Raw genomic sequence first — 16,305 nt, 5'->3', positions numbered from 1 at the left:
GGAAAATTCTTGGAAAATTCTGTAGAAAGCATGTTTACAATGTCAAGATACAAATTGGACATTACTGAATCCTCTCAGGAGCACTATAGCTATCAATAGAGCTTAAAATGCAGTATATTTAAGATACTTATATTTAACCAAATAACACACTAACATGGCAAATACACACACATGTATGCAAGTTTTGAGGTTCATGAATAATGGGAATAGGGAACATAGAAATAACTAAAATACACTGAAGGAATGTGATAGAGGTATTGGTAGAGGTATTGTGCCTGGAGTCTCTCCCTCTCTCACAAACACAGACAAGGTCAACCTTAAATACGAGGCCCCTGCTACCTACTCAGGACAACCCTGGTCCCAGAAAACACCTAACTCCGTCCCGTCTTTATTTCTGAAGGTTTCTCTGATTTCTGGACTCTCCGAAGTGTTTTTCTTAAATTTTATTTATGCCACAGATCATTTGAAATCTTTTGTTACTTTCAGAGACCAAATATTTATATATTTCCCCAAAGTCTTGAATCTTAATCTCCAGTGTGATACTATTAGGAGGTGGGACCTTTGGGAGCCCGCCCAAATAGGATTAGTGCCCTCATTATCATCCCAAAGACCTCCTCTGACAATCTTGTACCACATCTTGTACCACCAGGAACGCAGCAAGAGAAGACTCAGGCCAGAACTTGACCTTGGACTTCCAGCATCTACAACTGAGAAATACATTTCTATTGTTCACTTAATAATTTCAAAAATAAATAGCATTATGAGCAAATTAAGAAAACATGATTTGCAGGCCCTCCCTGATGCGCAGAGGGTTAAAGCACAGCACTAAGAAGCTAAAGTCACTTCAGCATGAGTTCGATCCCTGCCCCGGAGATGACCCACATGGCTTAACAGACCTCTCCTGGCCCGCCTGCTTGCTCTTCTCAGCAGTCTACTTCGTTGGCCAGCCAGTTCTGTTCCCCACTCTGTCTCTGGTGAATCCTCCCACCGCCCCAACACTTCTGGTCTGTACCCCAGCTCTGTGTGCATAAATAAATAAATCTGTAAAAAAAGAAAAAGAAAACATGTTTTGCCTGACATTCCAATGTGTCTATTTGGAAACACTTCATGATTAGAGAGAATATTGGCTGTTGCCCTCAGTGGTATATTTCAGTAGTTCTTCCTGTTCTGCTCCCCACTCTGTTTCTGGTGAGTCCTCACATCTCCTGCTTATACCCCCGTTCTTTCACACAAAAATAAATAAATCTTTTTTAAAAAATCAGAAAAAACCCTGAATCTCCATGAAACCCCTTCATTTCCTTTCTCCTAAATTCACAGGATTCCCCCTAAATATGTATCGTTGGGACTCTCTACAATGTTCTCCTTTCAGAAGACTGAAGGTCTATTACTACTTGCACAGTAATGCAGTCCCTACCTTTTGGCATATGTGTGCTTAATATTTAGCACATCCAGTAAACTGTCAAGAACTCTATGGAGTCTCAGGCAGATGCGGCAGAAAATGACGAGAAAACACTGGAAGGTCTGTAATATGAGATAACAGAAGTGGGTTGGATAATTCCATGAATTTTGGGCAATTATATGGACTCCAGAATGAAATGGACCTATAGAGAAATTATCTTCTTGGGTGATAAGAGTTGAGCATAAAAGAAGAAATTTATAAACAGAGTTGTAGATTCTAGAAGTCCATTTTATGGTAGAATGAAATGAAGGCACGAGTGAACGTTCTGGTTTCTATACCCAGCAACTGTGAAATGCTTCATGATCTCTGAACATATTTACTATGTGGCTACATCTCCTCAGTAGGTAAATATAGCTGGTCACTATAACAAACATAAAACTACAAAATAGATCATTAAAAAAATAATCCAGGTCTCCCCTGCCCGCGTGTGACTATGCAGATGCCACTATTTTTCCTTCTCCTTTTCCTTATAAATCTGTCCTATTAAAATGTTAAAAAAAAAAAAGGGCCCTCCCTGGTGTTGCAGCGGGTTAAAGCACAGCACTAAGCTTAAGCCACTTCCCCATGAGTTCTATCCCCACCTGCCCTGGAGGAGATCCACATGGCAAAGCAGACCTCTCCTGACCAGCCCTCAGCAGTGTACTTCCTCAATCTGCCTGTTCTGCACCCCACTGTGTCTCTGGTGAATCCTCTCACCCTCCGCATCTTTGGTCTGTACCCCAGTTCTGTACGAATAAATAAATAAATCTTAAAAAAAAAAAGTTAAAAAAAGTCTAGTCTTCCAAATATAAAGATAAAAATAATACATAAGAAAACACGTTATTTTATAATTAACTTGAGCAAATTAAAAGTTTAAGGATCCTTGTATTTAGAAACAGACTTTCAAGAGTTATTGGATTTAAATTAACTTATTCAATAATGTAAACTGAGCACTGTAGTGGCTATGTGCAATATGGGATTACAAAGAATTTAGTACAGGTCCTTGGCTTCAAGGATTGCACTTTCTAGTAAAGGATCAGTCAGTTTTTATTTTAAATGTGTTTGAATTATAACAATTTTTGACCTGTAATTCTCAGTATTTCCCATTGGAACACCAATCTTAGGAAAAGGCCGGGTATATCTGCAAAAGAGAATAACACAAGATATTAAAGGCCCACAGGACTGTAAAAAAAAAAAAAAATTAAATCAGCTTAATTTGGCATTTCCCAAAATTACACAACTGCAGTTTTTCAGATCATAGTATATTTTGGAGAGTGCGGCTTTGGTACATGGTTTGAAAAATGTATTAGTATATGTTTCCTAAAAAAAAAAATACACTTTTAACATTTTTCACATTTTTCAGAAACTAATGAAAGGGCAAGTTTGGAAATTTTTGAGAAAGGCTTATGAAAAAATTACGGGAGAGGGTTAATGTGCTGGAGCAGAATAACAAATGGGATGGCTTTCCCAAACTATGGACAACAATATTCAGCTATAAACTATGTTTTGTAAAGACTAGGAATAGCCATACAAATTTAAGACACATGATATAAACATATAGCCCTCTACTAGGATCTACTTTGTCACGATAAACTGTTTCAAGCAAACATATCTTAATCTGTGTACTTTTTAGAAAAGATTTTATTTTGGTGTAGAACTGGGGTATAGGCCCGAGGTATAGGAGGTGAGAGGATTGATTAAAATACACTGTTAAGGGGTACAGTGGACAAGATTGGAGAGGTCTGCTATGGGATTGAACGCAGGTGTTAGAGGTGACAGTGCTGAGATTTAACCCCTAGGTCACCGGGGAGGTATTTTACTTACATTTTTATGACATGTAAAAGCAATATCTTAGAAGTTCCACATTCCAATTGCTAATATTAACTTTCTATCATTTTCTGAATTTTAAGCTTGAGCTTATTTTCTCTTAATGCTAGCGATTAGACACTTCTAATCACTAGTTAAAAAAAAAAAAACCTCAAGGTTTGAAGGGGAAATATGTTCTCTTCTTTATAGCCACAGATTAACATTCCAATCTAGATCATAAATTAAGCAGAAATCATCTTGCGATATCTGGATTTCAGTGATGCTGTAACTTATGAAAATAACTTGTGTAAGTTTTATAGAATTCTGATTATCTTAGTAATGCATGGCCTTGTTACTAATATTTAAAATAACATTCTGATTTCTGGAAGTTTATTTGCAAATATGTTGTGGTGAGGAGAAAAGTTTCTGGCACATCCCTTGTCTTGCAAACATGATCACAGACACACACTCATCTTTGATTATGTGTGATTTCTCATTTCAAGATAAAGCTTTGAGAATCACACCTTGTTTGAATAATGGGTACTATGATCAAAACAAACACTTGCATGTAAGACTGAAGGCAACTGGTAGTTCAGAGACAAACAAATTGCTCTCTGGATATGCAGATTTCAGTATAAGGTATAAATTTTGCTTTCTCTATATTATTCCTAGGTGGAAGAATGTAGTTCTGAGATTATTTTCAAGCTGTAACTGATGAGCTTCTCCTCAAGCCTTTGGATAGTTCTTCTGGACAACTGTAAAAATGCAAGGGCTCCCCAGTTCTGGAGAAGCTTAAATAGCTTAGTCTGTCCTTACCATCTCTCAAACTGTGTCTATTACAAAGTGTGATTCTTAATAAACTAAGGCTGCGACGATTTCTTGTTTACTGGTCTCATTGCTGTTATCTTTTTTAACCAGCTGGCTTCCTCTGCTAACACGTTCATGTTATTTTTTCAAGAGTAGGCCACAAACTAAGTTAAAAAAGTAGATCAGGGGCCTCCCTCATGGCTCAAGCATGAGTTTGAGTGCAATCCCCAGCAAAGAGGGAACCCACATGGTGCAGCAGACCTCTCCTCACCTCACGTCCCCTGCTCCCCTCAGCAGTGTGTTTTGATTGATCTGACTGTTCTGTTCCTCACTCTGTCTCTGGTGAATCCTCTTACCCATGGCATCTCTGGCCCTAACCCTAACCAAATGAATGAATGAATGAATAAAAGTAGATCAATGAAATCATCCTTCTAGGGGCTCTTTGGCAAATGCCCAGGTTAATATTATACATCTAGCAATATTTTGCCTATTGATTATAATCAGTGAATGTACTTTTTTCCCCTGTAGAACTGGGGTGTAGGCAGAAGTATAGGGGATAAGAGGATCCCTCAGAAATAGAGTGGGGAGCAGAGTCAGACAGGAGAGGTCTGCCGTGCCCTATGTGGGTCAGCTTCCTGGCTGGAGATAGAATTCAGGCCTATGTGTGACAGCCTTAACCCCTAGGCCACCAGGGAAGCTTAGGGAATGCACTTTTAAAGATAAATTTTAAAAGGGGTTTATAAAGTCTTGGAAGCTTTTCAAAGCCCTTGCTGTTCTCCTTCTAGAAACAATAGCAACAGTATAACATCCAGACAGGACTCTAAAAACATTGCATCAAAATGCCCAGGCACGGTGCCCATTTTAAAAACAAATCTTCGGCACCCACACTGGATTGTTTTGTGACTTATGAAATATGAATAGATTATGAGATTTCCAGGTACCCATTTAGTTTTATTAGCAGAGGGTACTGCCTGAACTTCACTCACCTACGGGGGGCTTTTCTCATCTTCCTATTTATCACAACTTCAAATATCCTCTCTTAGATCTATGCTTTATGTTAAAGATTACCTCACCTATCAGATCATTTGTTTGTTTCCAGTAGGTACTATCTTTTTTTAAAAAAAGATTTTATTTATTTATGCATACAGAACTGAGGTACAGATCAGAGGTGCAGGGGCAGTGAGCGGAATCAGAGACAGAGTGGGGAGCAGAAGGCGGGTCAGGAGAGGTCTGCCTCACCATGTGGATCATCTCCAGGGCGGGGGATCGAACTCGCATAGAAGCGGCCAGCACTCACTTCGCAGTGCTGAGCTCCAACCCACTGTGCCACCAAGGAGGGCCCTTGGTGGAGGTTTTATCAAAGCAAGTTTCCCACTTGACTGATGGTAGTTTACAGATAGTGCTTAGTCATGTTGAACACACATTTAGTGGGCATTCTGTCCTAAACCTGGCCTCCTAGTCAGGAAAAGTCCCCTTCATGTTTTATACCTGTCCAAATAAAGCCTTCCAGATCTGTTCCAAGACAATCCATTAATGAAACAACTAAAATCTCTGCTGTCAATAGGAGGGTCTTAACTATGACTTCACTTGATGGCTCTTAACTAGATTATAATTTGACTTCCTTACATGTAGCCTGACTTTTGCTTTCAAGTTTTGAGGTTTGGGCCTTGGCCACTTCTCAAATGGTTCCAGACTGCAGAACTTTTTTTTTCAAGATTTATTTTATTTATTTATGCATACAACAACTGGGTGGGTACGGGGGTTGAAAGGATTCACCAGAGACAGAGTGGGGAGCAGAACAGGCAGATTTACTGAAATCCACTGCTGAAGGAAGCAGCTGGTGAGACAGGAGAGATCTGTTGTGCCATGTGGGTCAGCTCCCCAGCTCGGATCAAGCTCACAGTAGCTTGGTGGCTCCAAATAGCTTGATAGTGCTGAGGCTTTAACCTCTGCGCCATGAGGGAGGACACATATGCAGGACTTTTAAAGTATATCTACAGCTCTAAAATTTTTTTCTATAAAGAACCTAGTTACTTTTCTTCTTGAAAAATAAATCCTTACTTGAGAACTGTCAGTCAACACTAGCAGGACTGAGTTCTTTTTCATCAAAAGTTAGAAAATGATCACTATTGGGTTGACATGTACTTGACATTAAGCAAGTTCTATGAAGGTTGCTACTTGCTACAGTATCCTTCCTGAACTTTCTGGTTTGGTCATTAAGTCTGATATGATAAGGTAAGGAAGATCTCCTTCCAAAGAGAGGAAAATCAACCTTACTAGCTATAATGGACTTTCTTATAGTTATTGCTTTTATATTCTTAGCTATGGCAACTCAAAATGTTAGGGGGAAATAATGCCCTGAAGGAACTGCACACCATTTGGGGACTTCACCCCCCACTCCAGAGCAAAGCCATAAAGACACAGAAAACTGCAAATCCCATCATTACCCAAGGGAGGTTTGCTGGGACCTGAGGGTGGAGTTAAGCAGCCATGTTTGTATAAAACTAGACATGCCACTCTTGGCTTTTGCTGGCTCTCAGTGTGCTGTTGGAATTACAGGTAGGTGGAACTGGCAGGACACATTAGCAATTTATCACCCCATCTTTCTCCCTGAAATAGTCATTTCCTTGTTTCCCCTACTTTTGTAAATAAACCCTTATTAACATTTTCTTTGTGTGTGTGCCTGCAGTAGAATATTATTAGAAGTCAGTTTAAGCTTATAGGTGAGGGCCTACAATCAGGCAATCCACTGCATAGTGGGGTTGCCAAGTAACAAAAAGATTCAACAGCAATACATTCCTTAGATGCTGGGTTTGTTCTCAACTACCACAAAATACTAAAGGAGGAGTGTTCTACTAGTGTGTTTTACCTGAATATATGTAAAATGTTTATAGACAGCTAGAGGAGGTACTACTAGCTAAAATGGTGAACTGTTATGGGTGGTGCCCCCTTTAGGAGTTTGTTGGTAATAGAGCACCCTACAAAAATGCTAAAAGTGGTGTGAAGCAATGAAAAAGCATATAAGGGACCAAAAAAAAAAAAGGGTCCGAGGAGCTCTGTGCATGTGTCAGAGGTGTCAAGTGGCGGTGGCCACAGCCGTGTGACAATGCTATGGCGGCAGAGAGCACTTGAGGGCTTCTAGGAGCTGGGTTTTGTGGGCGCAGGCCACAGGACAGAGGCCATCGAACATAGCATTATCCAAGCAGTCTTTTTGGGAAAAGTTTTGTTAGGCCTGGCAGAAAAAGAGAGACCTGGAGAAAAGGTCTCTTGAGTGGCCTGGAAGGAAAAGTAGACCAGGAGAGAGATACTTACTAAAGAATGGCTTGGAGAGGATGGGAGACCGAGTCAGGCATCTTGCCAAAGTGTGGCCTGGAAAAGACAGGAGACTGGAACCATGAGTCTTGTTAAAATGCACAAATGTAGCCATTTGTTGGGTAGTTTGGTTGCTAATAGCTATAGTCTTGAGTATGTTTGGTGCTGTGCTGGGACATTTTAGCAGCCCAAAGAGCATTTCTTGTTGCATCCTTTGCTGTGTTTGTGTACTGGAACCTAGCCGATAGTTTGGGTGCCATGTGTTCACAGTGGCAGAGAGAAACTATCCTAGACATGTGTGTGGCCTATTGTTTGGGAGAGGAGCTATACATGCTAGGTGGCGGAAAGACGCCATTAATTATAGTCTTTGTGCAGAACTGGAAAGTAACTGGACATGACTTTGGGTAAAATAAATGGCTATTATTGGCCTTAGTAACTCTTGTTTTTCCTGGTTTGTTAAATAAATCTCTTTTGTTATTTTTAAACCTAAACTGTCTTGCAATTGTATGTGCAGGTAAAGAACCCAGACAGGAACTGGTAAACTCTTTGGGCAGTGGGGCCTGAACTGCAGTGGCACACTTTGTTTCTGGGTGAAACCTCTAGGTTTAACTTGTAACATTCAACAGTAAGATGACTTGCAAAGATAACCTATTTCATTTGCTGAGGTCTTGTGCACTTGTGGCATATGCATTTGGTCTGGTTTGGGAATCTCTCAGTAGTTCCTGGGGGGAACTGTCATAATACCTGTTAAGCACAGCAGGGAAATCTTTGCAAATGAGGCTAAAGACAATCTCAGAAACAACAAAAATCACTAAAATAAGGTTTTATGGACCCTGCTCCCACCCCAGACCAGAAAAATCCAAGATACCAAGGACTACAAATCCCATAATGACATCACCACCGAAGGGAGGATTGCTGGAAACTAAAGGTGGATTTAAATAGCCAGGCTTGGTACATTGGGGCCCTTGGTTTTCACTGGCTTTCCCAGCTCAGTGGAACACATTCACCAATTTATTGCTTTCCTTTTTGTAAAGCAACCTTTTATTTTCATTTTTGTGTGTGTGCCTGCAGTTGAGTCTCATTGTTGGGTCCCTTTGAAGTGCATGGGTAAGGACCCACAGTCAGGACAACCCATTTCACATTGGGGTTGCCCTGTAACAGTTGCAATATAACCACTTTTCTAAATCTGCTCACACAGATGACCATCAGACTGAGGTCCCAAAACATGCCTCAGATTTCACCTTAGTCAGCAAAGAGTATGTACTCTCACTGGTAAGGAATGATGCCCCTATGTTCCTGGCAACTCAGGCTGTATCCAAAAGCAGTCTTCAAGCTGTACCAGAATGAGAGTTGGGACTATTCACATAGCCTGGTAGCCTTTGACAGAGCATTTTGCAGGTATATATTGATAGTTGAGGCTAAAAGTAGCAGTTAGCATTTAGTCCATAAGTCCTTAAGTAGCGGTAACATTTATAAATGTTATGTAAGGGCTAGCCTTATAAGGCTCCCATCAAATGCTCTTACCTGGTTACAAGAACACTGTGGCAAAGCAAATTTAAGAAAAAGTGATAAGGGGGTTCACAGATTCTAATCTAAAATAAAGCATTGCCTACGAAGTCTCAGATCTCCTATTTGAACTGTTTTCTCAATAATTCCCTAAGGAAAGGCCTCTTACCTTATTCTACCATGGTTTTTATTTTCCTTATTTTCTGTCACATTCACTGATCGATGACTTGTTTAAACTTCATATACTACCCTTTAAATAATAAATGATTCAAATAAATTTATGGTTTTATGCATACTTGCTTAGCAATGAACTATGACTCTGGAAATTGGATTTTATTAGCAAGATGAAAGAATGTTTAGTAGAAAAAGCAGTGATTTGTGAGCCAGAAGACTTATTGTAAAATGTTTATTTTTTTTTTAAGAATGAGCTCAGAGTATAACATAAATCAAGGGCATCGCCTAATTATTGGAATCTAAGCAAAGCCGGTGTTTTTTCTCAACATGCCCTTTCCTTTGAGTCAATAGGGGAGAAGGCCAAAATTTTATTATTTGTTTTATTTATGCGTAGAAGAACTGGGGTATAGGCCAGACGTGTATATGTGCAGGGGGTGAGAATGAGAAGATTAAACAGAGACAAAGTGGGGAGCAGAAAAGGTAGATCTACTGAAATCCACCACCAAGCTGGAAGAGACAGGAGAGGTCTGCTGCACCCTGAGTGGGTCAGCTCCCTGGCTGGGGATGGTGGAGGTGAAAGGGCTGAGAGACTCAACCTAGGGGCCACCAGGTAGGCCAAAATCTTACATATATAACATAATTTGGTGCTAATGTACCCCCTCATACAATACACAGATTTTAAATAACAAATACTCACCTAGCAATCTACATACAAAAAAGAGGGCACGGAAATAATTAATACTAGCTTCCATTGGCAAGCTGGAATATGCACAATTCAGGATTGGAATAGTTGAGCATCTTTTAAAAAAGGTTGTGCTGAACTGCAACCTTAAGCAATATCCTTCAAGTTCCATTAGAATCTACTGGCCCATAGATAAACTGTAAGAACCCCATGAGGATAAAGGACCCCTTTTGAAAGGTCTCTACAAAAGCAAGGTCTGGGCCAAACTCCTGCTACTTTCTTCAGAAGCTGCATCAGGGAGCAGGAGAGCAGCAAATCCAAGCACAAAGAACAGGAAGATGGCGGTGGGGCTTGAGCAGCCACTGGGACCAAGATGATCACTTACCTGTTTGCTTTAAGTGGACATTACTATGCACAAAGTGATGATAAACTCACAAACACCTCGAGTTTAGACAGCTGAGGAATTATATTTGGGGCCTGTTTGGGCTAATTTAATTTACCCTCTTATCCATATATTTTCAACAGAGGATAAATCAAAAAATAGTTAAAGATTTTCATCTAAATATTTCTTTCAAATTATTGTTAGAAACAGATTTGTCATTATCTTTATAATGTGATAAACTGAATGGTATTCTTTCCCCTAACTACAGTTCCAAAAGACCTTTCTCGAGACACCACCACACAAAATAAAAATCAGCACCAGAGATAACCCTGTGAACTTACTAAAGAGCTTTAACTTGCAGGCATCATCTGGCCCTTTGAACATGCCCCTCCTGCAGAGGCCTTCTCCCTAGAAATAAGCAATAAACACACCTTGTTTTACAGGGCCAGTGATTCCATGAACACCTCCACAGACAAGCTGACTCTGCTCTAGCTGGGGAGATTGTAATATTGTTATTACAAAAGTCTCTATAAATTGACATTGAAAACAAAGCGAGGTAGGTGAGCATTTGCAGTGGGCACTGTTCCACCCAGGGTGGAGTATTTAATACTTACTATAGTAGTCTTTGGATGCCCCAACATTAATGGAGCAATTAAAAAAACAAAAAAAAAAAAATTAGCAAAAGGCCCTGTAAGGGATGGATTTTGTTCAATGGGAAGAAGGCAAATTCCTGCATACTACTACATAAAAGCTTCACTACTGTTTCCAGAGGAACAGAAACACGGGTCATTTAACCCCTGATTAGCACTGAGAAAAATCTGTCTTTAAGTACAGTAATTAAAACATTAAAATAGGACCCCCACACATATTTCTATAGGCTATTCATCATTAATGGCTGTCATGAACACTAGTATTTTTAATAAGATTTGCTTATAAAATGTAGCACAATATTCTAAAAATTTCATCTTTGTTTAAAATACCTGGTACCACTGTAGTCAACTGTGAATAGTCAGTAATTTTGTACCCCTAAAGAACTGTTTATAACTATTTCTCATCATACATTATCATATAAAGATCATTCCATTTTTAATTGAGCTGTACATGCCACAAATTATGTTAAAGAATCATGGCACTTAAAAAAATTGAGTTTCCTTAATGTGTATAATAAGCTTCAACAATTTACACTGATCTCAAGCTGACTTTACATTTTGAAAGTATATATAGTTTGGGATATGTTTTCAGAGAAAAATAAAGGCTAAATAAGTTATAAAGTAGATAATCTGCAAATGCTTTTGTAAAGCAGTTATTATATAAACTATGTAGTTTTGATTTCAGCTTAATTCCTATTTTTATCAACAAGACAGCCAACTCCTTAAGCTTTACAGTTAGTCAAGAATTACATTTGCATTAAATACTGAATTAATTTGTGTTTGGGGTTGTTCTTTTTTTTTTTAAAATTAATTGCAGAGAGCAATGTCTGAAGAGTCAATGTACCAAAAAATTGAAACAGAAAATGAAAATTCATTATAACAATTTGTTTGCTCAGTAGTATATTTTTTACATTCACTGAACATCCTCGTGTTTGTCCCATAATGAAAAGTTAATTACTGGAATCTTACTTTTTGAAGAGCTGTGTTTTCAAAGAATGTGATATAAAGCTGCTATTAATATTTCTACCGCACTTTAACACTAGTTCTAATATTGACCCAAATACTAATGCAAGGCTGTCATGTACATAATTATATATATTTATATATACATGTATTTTAAACAAAAATTTCAATGTAACTCTATGCTAAAGATTCTGCTTAGTGATTAAAAATTAAGAAGCCTACAGTGTGAATATTCCATCATAATCTTTAAAAGCTAGAAAGAACAATCAAGTACCAGAGTGTAATTTCCTAGAGAGCTAAATCAATTTCTCTTCCCCCTATCTCTTGCCCAAAGTAAGCATTCAATAAATATTTACTCAGTGATTTAGTAATCTGCATTGATGAGAAGAAACATTTCTTTGGTTTAGTATTTATGCTCTCCTTGTATTTAAAAGGTATTAAACACCAAAAGGTGTCAAGCAAATATAAACTGAAATATATACTAGAATAAACCTAGTCAGAGTCTGCTTTTTAGTGATGGAGACAGATGAAATAAAATGCAAAATGTTAACACCTCAACTCTATAACAACTTTCAAAATTCAATATTAGATAAACAACTAATGGGCCAATTTCCTGTCAAAAGCTCATTGGGAATGTTTCCCCAAAGCCTATTATAATTAACTAATTTTATTTTTTTGCTAAATTTTATTGAAAGGTCTTTTTTAGTTGACAATTTCACTTACTCCTTAAATAAATAGCATTGGATTTATGTAAAAGTGTAACTTCTACAATCTACTGAAAACAAACAAACAAAAAATCCCCCAAGATATAAAATCCTTTAAGGACAAATCCCTTAGGAACAAATTCAGAGCATCTACATTCTAATTACCCTAATCTGCAGAAGAATAAACTATTTTCTCACATTTTAAAAGCTTATTTACCAGTACTCTTTAAGAATCGCCACCCCAAGCAAAGGCCTCATCTGTTATTTGATGCTGTAGTCAAATTTCAACTAAGACAAGTTTGCTCCACAAAAAACAGCAGTAGACTTAGATAAATTACTTTAGTAAATTTTGCAGTATGCCTTAAAATATTGCAAAAGCCGCAAGTAGTGAAAATAGTCTCACATCTTAACAATGGGTTCTTGAGACTTTTAAAGAAATAAAAACTTAAGTTCAATAGTTCAACCAACCTTTGAAACCTGGCTAACCTGAAATCCAAAAGTTCCTCGAATTGATATATCATTCTTCAATTATTTTTTTTTTTAGCTGTTGTGATCATATACCCGACACACTTCATTTGGAAATCCTAAATGGGTATATACGTTTATGAAAGCTTACTTGAATGAGTAAGTTATTCTAGAAACATCACAATTTGTTGATTAAATAGTATTAAAACTGATAAGGATCAGAGAACAGAAACCTAATTACAGTATTCAAGGCTTGCTTTGCTTTTTTTTTTTCACATCAAAAAGGACATGTCAGTATTTCTTAATCACAATGGTAAACTGTACAAATGGAGTGCAACAATTTTTAGTTATTGTTCATTTGTATAGGAATGCTTGAAAACGATGAACTACGTTTTATTTTATATCCCATTAAATTAATGAGAAAATCTATTGTAAATCTATTTGCATGGTTACATTTTTCCAGTCTCCACCAGCTCTATGCTGCCCACTATAGGAAATGCAATATGGTACAAAAGAAATGTAATACTAGGCAGGAAGGTTACTACTCATACAATCCTATATAAAAAAAAAAATTCTCTGGGTACTTGGGTGCTAAGATAGGGTATTCTTGCAAAAGATACACACCGATTAGAGGCTACCAAGTTTATTAAATATAAAGGACATCAGTAGAAACAGACAGGACCCAAAACTCTATCTCCGTGACCCACACGCCAGAAAAGCAACGGGGTGCGGCAGGAATTGGGGTATGGAAGTTAGTGACTGAGGTGCAGCCTCCAAAAAGATGCAAATCTGCAGCAGGAGTAAATTAACTGGGTCAAACCAGCATAAAAACAGCTCAAAAAGAAAAAAAGCCACGGAAATACAAATGCTTGCTGCAACTGAAAAAAGTGTCAATTATTCGTATAATTTATATTTAACTTTCACCAGAAGAATCTCCTTTCCTTAATCCCTAACATTCCTCTTTAAGAACAAATACCATTAATAGCTTCCTTTGTCTTAAATTTTTCTAGTCTTAAAGAAATTGCACTATGTAGTTATCAAGTAACAGCAAGTTTTCTAGTTTTTCTTTGCCTAAGGCATATCCAACGTAATGAATTTACATTTTATCAGACATCTTTCAGACTCCATTTTGATGACTTTCTTCTGCTGAAAAGCTTTTTTTCGATCAATTCTCCCAACTTCAGTTCATCTTATATTTTTTTAATAAAGCATTTTAAATGTCTGCATCTCACTTCCAGTCTTAAAGCCTTTCATATTGGCACACAAAACAAAACAAAACACACCATCATATAGGCATATGTGTATGCAAACCCACATCTGAATACCAAGCAGTGGCTTAACGTGGCCAAACGCCCTTGGAAAACATAAACATGAGATGTCATGTCACCTCTCCATCCTGCCCTTCCAATTAGAAGTGAGACGACCAGGCTTGGGCTCCCAGAAAAGACGTCTTAACCTTTCACCCGAGACCCCGTTTGACACACAACCCCAGGTCCGAACTGGACGCTTCTATTTCAGCGCTGACGCCTCCATCCCATTGCTGTCCCCTAGCACCGTCCAGGGCCGGCTGCGGCCGCCCGGTCTCGAGGCGCCAGACTCCAAAGAGGGCCCTTACGGAGCCGCGCCCTCGGACCCCAAACACCCCCTATAAGTGGCGATGCCACCGCCCAGAATGGGAGCACCAAGGACCCCGCGAGGCCTCAGCCCTGCAGGGCTTGCAGAGAACAGCCGAGTCACCCACCGCCGCTGGCAACTCCTGCGCCGCCAGGCGCAGCTCCCCGCGGCGACACGATCACCAGGCGGCTTCTTCGGAGGAAAGGGGAAAAAAAAACTAAAACGCCTAGCGGCGCTGGAAGCGGCCGGCATTTCCCATCGAGCGCGACTCCCCTCGGTTGCAGCCCCGAAGCGACATTTCCCAACGCGGCGGGGTCCTCGGCGGAGGTATCCCACGTTGACAGATCTCTCGCCTCCCACAAAATGGGGCTGAGGAGGCGGCCGCTGTTTCCTCCATGGGCGCCGCCATTTTGTGAGGCGGCGGCGGCGGCAGCCCGGGGTGTGTGTAATGGTTGAAGAGAATGACCCCCTCTAGGGAATCCCCGGCGCTGACAGTTACGTAAGGGGCTGTGCGCAAGTGCGGCGCCCAGGGAATCCGCACAGCCCGGCCGCGCTTCTCCGCGGCCCATATTTCCACCACCCCTAGGAGGCCCGTGGGGGCAGGGCGCGCAGACCCGGGCCCCCGCCCGCCCCAGCCTCCCCGCCGGGCTCCGCCCCTCGCGGCGTCGGAGGCCGGCCCTGGCCCTCGAGTCCGAAACTTCCCAGCCACAGCCTCACACCGACCCTGTTTGAGATGCAAACTCCTCGGGAAATAAATCCGTTTCCTCGAGCGAGCACCGGAAGCGCGCCGTCCGATGTTACATAATGACCCCCCCACCACCATAAAGGTCCCTGTTGGAGCCACTACGGCCCTGGCCACCCTTCCTCACGCGACTGATCGGTGACCTTGGGCCTGGCAACGCCTGGGCCCGGATTGGTCACCCCTGAAATGGAAATAAGACGCTTCCCCGACGGGGACGCTTAATGAGCACTTGTAGCTAGGGCTCCGACGGCCCGACCTCTCATCAAACGCAAACTTAGGTGGCATTGATTGAGACGTCCGCTCCCACGGAAGGTTCTGGTGAACCTTCCCATACTGCAGGCGCTGACAAAATGCAGGGAGACGCCAGGCTTGATCCCACCTTGCCGCGCACCTCCCGCTCAGATCCCTTGGTAGAAACATGTCAACGCGCCTATACCAGACTGCAGGGCTGTGCCCTCCCCAGCCTCGTTACTGTGAGCACAACTCGGCGTCGAAGCGTCTCGTTTGTACGTGAAGCCCGGCCGCCCGGGGCCGAAGGAGTGAGGTGTGCCGCCGTTTCCACACGCCCCGGACGGTCCGCACGGCGTTGAATCCACAGTTGGCTCAAGTTCGGCGGCGGAACGTTCACGCCCGACGCACCAACCAGGCCCCAAAGTCCTAGCCGCGGCTGCAAGAGCCGGCCCCTCCACACCCGGGGTCCAGAGTCGCGAGTGGCCTCGCCGCAGGTCCGCGAGTGCCGTGAGGCTGAGCCACGGCCCCGGCGAGCTCGCCCACTTCCCCGCGCCGCGGCGGGCGGCGGGCGGGGACTCCGAGGCGGCAGCGCCAACAGTCGGGTCGGGGACGCGAACATCGCCTCCACCCCTAACCCTGGAACAACCGGTAGTGGCCGTTTCCCCGCGCCGCCCCCTCCCCGCCGGCTTTGTGTGCGTGTGAAATGTGCGGCACATTGCAGATGAACCCTAAGCCGCGAGCCGAGTCTATTGTTCCCCGCGAGGAGTCGCCGGGCGGTGTGGAGCCGGGCGCAGTGCCGCGGCTGGCCCCCGGGGGTCGCTGTGCCGCG

The sequence above is a fragment of the Condylura cristata genome, unplaced genomic scaffold (genome assembly GCF_000260355.1).
Source record: "Condylura cristata isolate star-nosed mole 26May11 unplaced genomic scaffold, ConCri1.0 scaffold00004, whole genome shotgun sequence".
In the NCBI taxonomy this organism is placed as follows: Eukaryota; Metazoa; Chordata; class Mammalia; order Eulipotyphla; family Talpidae; genus Condylura; species Condylura cristata.
This window is presented reverse-complemented; position numbering follows the sequence as displayed.